This window comes from Wyeomyia smithii, chromosome 1 (assembly GCF_029784165.1).
Source record: "Wyeomyia smithii strain HCP4-BCI-WySm-NY-G18 chromosome 1, ASM2978416v1, whole genome shotgun sequence".
NCBI classification, from domain to species: domain Eukaryota; kingdom Metazoa; phylum Arthropoda; class Insecta; order Diptera; family Culicidae; genus Wyeomyia; species Wyeomyia smithii.
In genome coordinates this window covers 6,240,420-6,251,482 of record NC_073694.1, presented here as the reverse complement: position 1 = coordinate 6,251,482, position 11,063 = coordinate 6,240,420, and the positions used below count along the sequence as shown (strand labels likewise).

Sequence of the window (11,063 nt, the reverse complement as noted above, 5' to 3'; positions counted from 1 at the left end):
GGGACCATTTTCTATCTTGGCCTTTTCTGGCCTTTAGTAGGGGTTTTTGGCCATTCTGAGCTTAATTTGGGATCATTTTCTATTTTGGCCTTTTCTGGCCTTTAGAAGGGGTTTTCGGCCATTCTGAGCTCAATTTGGGATCATTTTCTTTTTTGGCCTTTTCTGGCCTTTAGAAGGGGTTTTTGGCGATTTTGAGCTTAATTTGAGATCATTTTCTATTTTGGTCTTTTCTGGCCTTTAGAAGGGGTTTTTGGCCATTCTGAGCTCAATTTGAGGTCATTTTCTATTTTGGCCTTTTCTGGCCTTTAGAAGGGGTTTTTGGCCATTCTGAGCTAAATTTGGGATCATTTTCCTTTTTTGGCCTTTTCTGACCTTTAGAAGGGGTTTTTGGCCATTCTGAGCTTAATTTGGGATCATTTTCTATTTTGGCCTTTTCTGGCCTTTAGAAGGGGTTTTTGGCCATTCTGAGCCTAATTTGGGATCGTTTTCTATTTTGGCCTTTTCTGGCCTTTAGAAGGGGTTTTCGGCCATTCTGAGCTCAATTTGAGATCATTTTCTTTTTTGGCCTTTTCTGGCCTTTAGAAGGGGTTTTCGGCCATTTTAAGCTCAATTTGGGATCATTTTCTTTTTTGGCCTTTTCTGGCCTTTAGAAGGGGTTTTTGGCCATTCTGAGCTTAATTTGGGATCATTTTCTATTTTGGCCTTTTCTGGCCTTTAGAAGGGGTTTTTGGCCATTCTGAGCTTAATTTGGGATCATTTTCTATTTTGGCCTTTTCTGGCCTTTAAAAGGGGTTTTTGGCCATTCTGAGCTCAATTTGGGATCATTTTTTTTTTGGCCTTTTCTGGCCTTTAGAAGGGGTTTTCGGCCATTTTGAGCTCAATTTGGGATCATTTTCTTTTTTGGCCTTTTCTGTCCTTTAGAAGGGGCTTTTGGCCATTCTGAGCTTAATTCGGGATCATTTTTTATTTTGGCCTTTTCTGGCCTTTAAATGGTGTTTTCGGCGATTTTGAGCTTAATTTGGGATCATTTTCTATTTTGGCCTTTTCTGGCCTTTATAAGGGGTTTTTGGCGATTTTGAGCTTAATTTGAGATCATTTTCTATTTTGGTCTTTTCTGGCCTTTAGAAGGGGTTTTTGGCCATTCTGAGCTTAATTCGGGATCATTTTCTATTTTGGCCTTTTCTGGCCTTTAGAAGGGGTTTTTGGCCATTCGGAGCTCAATTTGAGGTCGTTTTCTATTTTGGCCTTTTCTGGCCTTTAAAAGGGGTTTTTGGCCATTCTGAGCTTAATTCGGGATCATTTTCTATTTTGGCCTTTTCTGGCCTTTAGAAGGGGTTTTTGGCCATTCTGAGCTCAATTTGGGATCATTTTCTTTTTTGGCCTTTTCTGGCCTTTAGAAGGGGTTTTCGGCCATTTTGAGCTCAATTTGGGATCATTTTCTTTTTTGGCCTTTTCTGGCCTTTAGAAGGGGCTTTTGGCCATTCTGAGCTTAATTCGGGATCATTTTTTATTTTGGCCTTTTCTGGCCTTTAAATGGTGTTTTCGGCGATTTTGAGCTTAATTTGGGATCATTTTCTATTTTGGCCTTTTCTGGCCTTTATAAGGGGTTTTTGGCGATTTTGAGCTTAATTTGAGATCATTTTCTATTTTGGTCTTTTCTGGCCTTAGAAGGGGTTTTTGGCGATTTTGAGCTTAATTTGAGATCATTTTCTATTTTGGTCTTTTCTGGCCTTTAGAAGGGGTTTTTGGCGATTTTGAGCTTAATTTGAGATCATTTTCTATTTTGGCCTTTTCTGGCCTTTATAAGGGGTTTTTGGCGATTTTGAGCTTAATTTGAGATCATTTTCTATTTTGGTCTTTTCTGGCCTTTTGAGCTTAATTTGAGATCATTTTCTATTTTGGTCTTTTCTGGCCTTTAGAAGGGGTTTTTGGCCATTCTGAGCTCAATTTGAGGTCATTTTCTATTTTGGCCTTACCTGGCCTTTAGAAGGGGTTTTTGGCCATTCTGAGCTTAATTCGGGATCATTTTCTATTTTGGCCTTTTCTGGCCTTTAGAAGGGGTTTTTGGCCATTCTGAGCTTAATTTGGTATCATTTTCTATTTTGGCCTTTTCTGGCCTTTAAATGGTGTTTTCGGCGATTTTGAGCTTAATTTGGGATCATTTTCTATTTTGGCCTTTTCTGGCCTTTAGAAGGGGTTTTTGGCGATTTTGAGCTTAATTTGAGATCATTTTCTATTTTGGCCTTATCTGGCCTTTAAAAGGGGTTTTTGGCCATTCTGAGCTCAATTTGGGATCATTTTCTTTTTTGGCCTTTTCTGGCCTTTAGAAGGGGTTTTCGGCCATTTTGAGCTCAATTTGGGATCATTTTCTTTTTTGGCCTTTTCTGGCCTTTAGAAGGGGCTTTTGGCCATTCTGAGCTTAATTCGGGATCATTTTTTATTTTGGCCTTTTCTGGCCTTTATAAGGGGTTTTTGGCGATTTTGAGCTAAATTTGAGATCATTTTCTATTTTGGTCTTTTCTGGCCTTAGAAGGGGTTTTTGGCGATTTTGAGCTTAATTTGAGATCATTTTCTATTTTGGTCTTTTCTGGCCTTAGAAGGGGTTTTTGGCGATTTTGAGCTTAATTTGAGATCATTTTCTATTTTGGCCTTTTCTGGCCTTTAGAAGGGGTTTTCGGCCATTTTGAGCTCAATTTGGGATCATTTTCTTTTTTGGCCTTTTCTGGCCTTTAGAAGGGGCTTTTGGCCATTCTGAGCTTAATTCGGGATCATTTTTTATTTTGGCCTTTTCTGGCCTTTAAATGGTGTTTTCGGCGATTTTGAGCTTAATTTGGGATCATTTTCTATTTTGGCCTTTTCTGGCCTTTATAAGGGGTTTTTGGCGATTTTGAGCTTAATTTGAGATCATTTTCTATTTTGGTCTTTTCTGGCCTTAGAAGGGGTTTTTGGCGATTTTGAGCTTAATTTGAGATCATTTTCTATTTTGGTCTTTTCTGGCCTTTAGAAGGGGTTTTTGGCCATTCTGAGCTCAATTTGAGGTCATTTTCTATTTTGGCCTTTTCTGGCCTTTAAAAGGGGTTTTTGGCCATTCTGAGCTTAATTCGGGATCATTTTCTATTTTGGCCTTTTCTGGCCTTTAGAAGGGGTTTTTGGCCATTCTGAGCTCAATTTGGGATCATTTTCTTTTTTGTCTTTTCTGGCCTTTAGAAGGGGTTTTCGGCCATTTTGAGCTCAATTTGGGATCATTTTCTTTTTTGGCCTTTTCTGGCCTTTAGAAGGGGCTTTTGGCCATTCTGAGCTTAATTCGGGATCATTTTTTATTTTGGCCTTTTCTGGCCTTTAAATGGTGTTTTCGGCGATTTTGAGCTTAATTTGGGATCATTTTCTATTTTGGCCTTTTCTGGCCTATATAAGGGGTTTTTGGCGATTTTGAGCTTAATTTGAGATCATTTTCTATTTTGGTCTTTTCTGGCCTTAGAAGGGGTTTTTGGCGATTTTGAGCTTAATTTGGGATCATTTTCTATTTTGGTCTTTTCTGGCCTTTAGAAGGGGTTTTTGGCCATTCTGAGCTCAATTTGAGGTCATTTTCTATTTTGGCCTTATCTGGCCTTTAGAAGGGGCTTTTGGCCATTCTGAGCTTAATTCGGGATCATTTTCTATTTTGGCCTTTTCTGGCCTTTAGAAGGGGTTTTTGGCCATTCTGAGCTTAATTTGGTATCATTTTCTATTTTGGCCTTTTCTGGCCTTTAGAAGGGGTTTTTGGCGATTTTGAGCTTAATTTGAGATCATTTTCTATTTTGGTCTTTTCTGGCCTTTAGAAGGGGTTTTTGGCCATTCTGAGCTAAATTTGAGGTCATTTTCTATTTTGGCCTTTTCTGGCCTTTAGAAGGGGTTTTTGGCCATTCTGAGCTCAATTTGAGGTCATTTTTTATTTTGGCCTTTTCTGGCCTTTAGAAGGGGTTTTTGGCGATTTTGAGCTTAATTTGAGATCATTTTCTATTTTGGTCTTTTCTGGCCTTTAGAAGGGGTTTTTGGCCATTCTGAGCTCAATTTGGGATCATTTTCTTTTTTGGCCTTTTCTGGCCTTTAGAAGAGGCTTTTGGCCATTCTGAGCATAATTTGGTATCATTTTCTATTTTGGCATTTTCTGGCCTTTAAATGGTGTTTTCGGCGATTTTGAGCTCAATTTGGGATCATTTTCTATTTTGGCCTTTTCTGGCCTTTATAAGGGGTTTTTGGCGATTTTGAGCTTAATTTGAGATCATTTTCTATTTTGGTCTTTTCTGGCCTTAGAAGGGGTTTTTGGCGATTTTGAGCTTAATTTGAGATCATTTTCTATTTTGGTCTTTTCTGGCCTTTAGAAGAGGTTTTTGGCCATTCTGAGCTCAATTTGAGGTCATTTTCTATTTTGGCCTTATCTGGCCTTTAGAAGGGGTTTTTGGCCATTCTGAGCTTAATTCGGGATCATTTTCTATTTTGGCCTTTTCTGGCCTTTAGAAGGGGTTTTCGGCCATTTTGAGCTCAATTTGGGATCATTTTCTTTTTTGGCCTTTTCTGGCCTTTAGAAGGGGCTTTTGGCCATTCTGAGCTTAATTCGGGATCATTTTTTATTTTGGCCTTTTCTGGCCTTTAAATGGTGTTTTCGGCGATTTTGAGCTTAATTTGGGATCATTTTCTATTTTGGCCTTTTCTGGCCTTTATAAGGGGTTTTTGGCGATTTTGAGCTTAATTTGAGATCATTTTCTATATTGGTCTTTTCTGACCTTAGAAGGGGTTTTTGGCGATTTTGAGCTTAATTTGAGATCATTTTCTATTTTGGTCTTTTCTGGCCTTTAGAAGGGGTTTTTGGCCATTCTGAGCTCAATTTGAGGTCATTTTCTATTTTGGCCTTTTCTGGCCTTTAAAAGGGGTTTTTGGCCATTCTGAGCTTAATTCGGGATCATTTTCTATTTTGGCCTTTTCTGGCCTTTAGAAGGGGTTTTTGGCCATTCTGAGCTCAATTTGGGATCATTTTCTTTTTTGGCCTTTTCTGGCCTTTAGAAGGGGTTTTCGGCCATTTTGAGCTCAATTTGGGATCATTTTCTTTTTTGGCCTTTTCTGGCCTTTAGAAGGGGCTTTTGGCCATTCTGAGCTTAATTCGGGATCATTTTTTATTTTGGCCTTTTCTGGCCTTTAGAAGGGGTTTTTGGCCATTCTGAGCTTAATTTGGTATCATTTTCTATTTTGGCCTTTTCTGGCCTTTAGAAGGGGTTTTTGGCGATTTTGAGCTTAATTTGAGATCATTTTCTATTTTGGTCTTTTCTGGCCTTTAGAAGGGGTTTTTGGCCATTCTGAGCTCAATTTGAGGTCATTTTCTATTTTGGCCTTTTCTGGCCTTTAGAAGGGGTTTTTGGCCATTCTGAGCTCAATTTGAGGTCATTTTTTATTTTGGCCTTTTCTGGCCTTTAGAAGGGGTTTTTGGCGATTTTGAGCTTAATTTGAGATCATTTTCTATTTTGGTCTTTTCTGGCCTTTAGAAGGGGTTTTTGGCCATTCTGAGCTCAATTTGGGATCATTTTCTTTTTTGGCCTTTTCTGGCCTTTAGAAGGGGTTTTTGGCCATTCTGAGCTTAATTCGGGATCATTTTTTATTTTGGCCTTTTCTGGCCTTTAGAAGGCGTTTTGAAGGGATTTTTGGCCATTCTGAGTAGGGTTTGCAATATTCCCGGGAATCGATTTCCCGGAAAACGGGAATGAAAAATCGCGTTTCCCGGGAATTCCCGGGAATCGGGAACGGACAATTTTTTTAGCAAAATGAGATTTTAAATGAAGTTCATCAGTTAAAGGTAACAAAAAATTGTTTAAAGTCTCATTCTCAATTCGCATGAAAAACAAACAAAAAACAAATGAAATAAAAAACATATTCAATTTCAAATCAAAAATTCGTGATCGATTTTTTTAGCATATATTTGCAAAAGAGGAGAGTTAAGGGTCTTCATGTCGTCAATCAATCGCTTCAGACCCGCTGACAATTTTCCGTTAAGCTCAAAAATGTTATTTTCTTCTGTAAAACTTTGCACACGTCTGCTGAATCACCGCTTATGTTCGATTTCTAGAATGAAGAAAATTCAAATCACCAATTAAATTTTTGCTACACTTAATTGAAAATTTTAATATATTTGCTATTTACGTTGAAATACTATACTGACTTTGAGTTTTATTAAATGATTTATTCCAGGTCGCATCAGTTTGACGTATTTAATTTTATTGCCATATTACATAAGAAACTATAGTCAATCTTACAAAATTTTTCGCGGAACTCGGGAATCCCGGGATCCCGGGAATCAATATTTCTGTTCCCGGGATCCGGGAATCCCGGGAAAAGCTATTTCCCGGGAAATCGTTCCGGGATTGCAAACCCTAATTCTGAGCTCAATTTGGCCTTCAGAAGAAGTTTTTGGCCATTCTGAGCTTAATTTGGGATCATATTCTTTTATGGCCTTTTCTGGCCTTTAGAAGGGTTTTTCGGTGATTCTGAGCTCAATTTGAGATCATTTTCTATTTTGGCCTTTTCTGGCCTTTAAAAGGTGTTTTCGGCGATTCTGAGCTTGATTTGTGATCATTTTATATTTTGGCCTTTTCTGGCCTTTAGAAGGCTTTTTCGGCTATTCTGAGCTTAATTTTGGATCATTATCTTTTTTGGCCTTTTCTGGCCGTTAAAAGGGTTTTTCTGTGATTTAAAAAAATTCAAAGTCATAACGATAACAATACTTGTAGTATTCTGAACTTCAATATATCAGTACTTAAAGGACAGGAAATCTTAGCCCAAGAGCAGGGAAAAATATAGTATATGTGTATGCGGGCGTTTTTGGCCGGTACATAATACTTTTCGATCGCGCCGCAAACACCATACTGAAGTGTCCATTCTGGCTGGGTTCGTATTAATTGAGACAAAATAAAAAAAAACTTTAATGGAGATGACAATTGGTAATGATACTAATAAAATATTATACAAAAAATCAAAGATACCAAAAATAGGCACAATATGTAATAAATACAAAAATAAGACTAAAAAAACATTAAAATGAAACTATTCTAAGACCAAAGTAAAATCAATATGATATGTAAATTATACCAACATAAAAACAATGCAAAATCTACAAGAAACAACAATAGAATCAAAACATAGCATAGATAAAACATCGTGAGACAAAATTGAAAAAACATGGGGACAAAATGAAACCAAAGTCAACAAAATTCAGAACAAAATGAGTATAAAACCAAACAGAAAACATAACAAATCCAAAACGATACTACGATCAGATCAAAGCGGGGTTAAAAACGATTACCAAAACGAAAGTAACGCATAAAAATGTAGAAACGGGTCAAAATAAGACCAAACTGAAACCAACATGAGATCGAAATAGAATCAAAATTGCGGCGAATAAAACCGAAACTAGAACTAGTCATACCTAATATAAAACTCCCAATAAAAGGTGAGAAGCTCAAAGTGACATCGAAATGAAAGCCAAATGGACACGAAAAAAAATCAATTAATCACCAAAAATGGAATAAAAATCAATGGATACCACGCAAAGATCAGGTAAACTTAAAAAAAGAGCCAAATTTAATTAATTGGCACTAGGAAAAGTCAAAATTGGGCCAAAACAGGAATAATACGATACCGAAATTTCAAACAATATGAGATTGAAAATGAAAATCACTGTAATTGGAATATGATCGAAATGCGGTTGAAATGAGAAATAAGCTGATACAAAAATGGGATTACACTAAAATCGTTTTTACGCGGGAGATGCGTCCCAAATTTGCATGAGCCCGCGTAAAAAACTACTTTTTTGAGTTGCATATATAACAAAGAAAACCGTCCTAAAACGTTAAAACCTCGTTTGAACATGATAGTAGCCAATCTAGAGCCCAAAATTCAATATTTTAAATATTGAGTTTTTACACCAAAAATTTTGAATTTTTTTGAAAACTGATATATGATCACTCGTGGCCTAAAACGGAAAACGTGATTGAAATGAGGTCGATGTCATGTACCGTTTTTATGTAATGGAGGAAAGCAACCCGCGTAAAAAAAACCACGTAAAAAGCGACCTTACTGTATTTTGATTCAAAAATTAAATAGAAGTAAGATCAATGCAAAGTATAAGTAAAATAAGATAAAAACAAATATGGGCTTGCTGTGAAAGTCGTGTAGAAGTCTTATCAAGTAGTTAAAATTTCACTAAGAGTGACTATTCCACTGATGAGAATTGTGACCAATATGAAATCACAATGTGAGCAAAATGAAACCGAAATCTGACTGAAAAAAGGAAAAAATAGAATAAGATATGAAATAAGACCGAAGTGAACCAAAATAAGATCAAATGGGATGAAAAATATCATAATAGAACCAAAAATAAACCAAGATTCAATCAATACAGAGGTCACAGTTATACCAAAATAAAAGTAAGAAAACAGGAAAAAGGCGAAATTCGATAGAAACTAAAATCGAAGAAAAATGAAACTTTACTCTACTTTTTTTCGTGGTACATATTTTTTTGTTACCTTCCGACCGAGATTCCCGCAATAACCCGTAATTTTTTTTTTATAGAAGAAATATATTCTTCCGTTTCGAATACCAAATTTGTCAATCCAGAAGGCCCAAAATCTCAACTGACATTTCTCCAGTAGCTTGCTTCAACTTAATGTGCTCGATGACAGTAATTCGAATGCTCTCTCAAATTATTCGTTAACGGTAAATAAACTCGATTCTACGTAACAACGTTCTGTTCGAACAGTTACAGTCACTCAAAACACAACAACAGTAAGTAATAATCTAAATAAAATCGAGAAGAAAATAATACCGAAACTCAGCGAGTAAAAGTTTACATTGCACTTTTCAACCGCTCAAAATCTTATTTTCTTCCGATCCAAGCACCGGACAGCGTTCGCCTCATCGAAGGGGAAAACTCGTCCGTTTTAGTCTAGTCGGTGTGGCGGATGGGGCGGCTGGGCGCACAGTGACAGTGACATTACAAATAAAACAGCTTGAAAACATGCAATTATAGAGCTTTCATCTTTCTTTTTTCCATTTTGCGTCCGTCTCGTTTCCTACCCTCACCCACAAGCAGGCTCGCCATCGCTGTTTATTACTTCTTTACTTTCATTATACTTTACGCCACGCTGTACAAAGTTTTTTCCTTCATTTTTTTTATCTGCCCAACACAGTGAGGATAATTTATAGCTATGTCCAAGTGTTGGTGTCAATGGGTTTCTTTCTTCTTTTGCTCCAGTTAGTAGCTTTAGATAACTTATTTTTATCAAAATTAAGATGGTTCATTGACTTTCAAACAATCTCTTCAATGCTGGGATGCATTTTCGGTTGACTGCATTTACCGCTGCAGAACTTCACTTAACTTTCAAGTTTACTGCTTACTGTCTGTGTGCCATGTTCTGTTCCGGATTCAGCTGCAGTGACGCAAATTTTTAATCGTTCTATCCGAAGAAGCACCAGTAAGAAACTCTCGAGAAAAATAATCCACTCCGAGTGCGCTGGCCGCAAACCCTTTTTCGGGTGATGTAACCCCCGAGTCCCCCGAGTCAGAAACCACGGCGCGAACACAAAAGAGACAGTCAAAGCGCAGGCGGTCACTTGCTGCGGTGCGGACCCTTCTTCCCGGAAGAGAGCGAACTGCAGGAACGTCTTCAGGTACTAAAGTACACTTTTTTCCTGCTGCTGCCATGTTCCTGTGTGTGTTCTTTTCTTCCAAGTACTGCAGCATCATTCTTTCCGAAGGTTGAACGGTTGAAGTGATTTTCTTTCGGGTCACTCGTCCGTTAACGAAAACCTTGCCCCGGTCTGCTTCCCAGCAACGAAAAACATGACATAGGCAGAGGGCTTCTTTAGAAGAGCCCATGTGAAAAGAAGGGAGCACACACAAAAAAGAGGTAAACTCACAAGTTTACCTTCGGAACACTGGACAAGTTTCGTTTGTGTTTCTTTAGACGTACTTTTTTTTCTTCCTGTTCTTCCTGTCTGTCCTATCGGGTTTAGGTCTTCCGTACAACAGAATAGGTCCTATCGGTTCTCTGGGGGGCACTCGAAGCGAGACATAAAAGAATCGTATGTCACCCAGCAGCTCGGAAAGGCTTCCGCTCCGATTCGGGGGTGCTTCTGTGGCTAGTAAAAGGACACAAAGCACAAGGCGACGGGATGCAAAGAGGGTACGTACCTACCTGAAAGTGATCTTAATAATTCAATGAAAGTTGGCCGTGTATCGAGAGATGGGGACAGCTGGAGGCTCCGGTTTTCGACTTTAAGGCTTTCGGTGCATTTTCGAGAGGAAGTCGATTTTGCAGCTGCCGCAAGCTTGGGGGCGATGTTTAAACAGGTGACTTTGGACAGGTCTTTTTACTTCGACATGTTTGTCATGAGTTATGCAGATAAATGTGACTGAAATTCAGAGAGTTTTACGAGAACATTCCAAGGCTGCATAAATAGACAGATTGTTATTCATTATTTCACATGTTTTAGATTATTCACATTTGAAAACTATTCAGATATTTGAGTGCTGACGACTCAGTTGAGCAACAATTACACAACGTTATCATTTATGTAGATGTAGTGATCTCGAATTTCTATGATACGTTCAAACGGTTGTGAAAAATAGCAGCGAATAATATTATTTGTTTCTTCAAACATAACCAAAAACAGCAGAAATGTAATCAAAAATATCATTAATTTTTGTTCAAACTATACCAAAAAATCATGTATGCTTATGACTTTGAACAAAAAAAATTGATAAAGTTTGGCCAAATTCAAATCAAATTTCCGTTTGCTTCTCATTTCTGTTTTTTTATTAACTAGGATTTAGTTCCATAATTTCGATTCATCTGGTTCAGAACAAATCTGATTACTTTGATTTTAAATTGATGGAGTACTAATTACAGAAAGAGAGCAAAGATTTAATGTTTATACGTTTTTATAAATAAATATCTTTTTCTTTCTTTCATTCATGTTCTTAATCTTAAGGATGTCCCACATCAAATCGCATCTTGGAAAAAAAAGCTGTGGAAAAT

At 37.5% G+C, this 11,063-nt stretch overlaps 1 protein-coding gene across 14 annotated transcripts in view; it reads right to left on the bottom strand.

The window, feature by feature from the left end:
* Positions 1-11,063, bottom strand: part of LOC129732887 (disintegrin and metalloproteinase domain-containing protein unc-71) — a 932,421-nt gene that overhangs the window by 164,962 nt on the left and 756,396 nt on the right. The window lies entirely within an intron of this gene.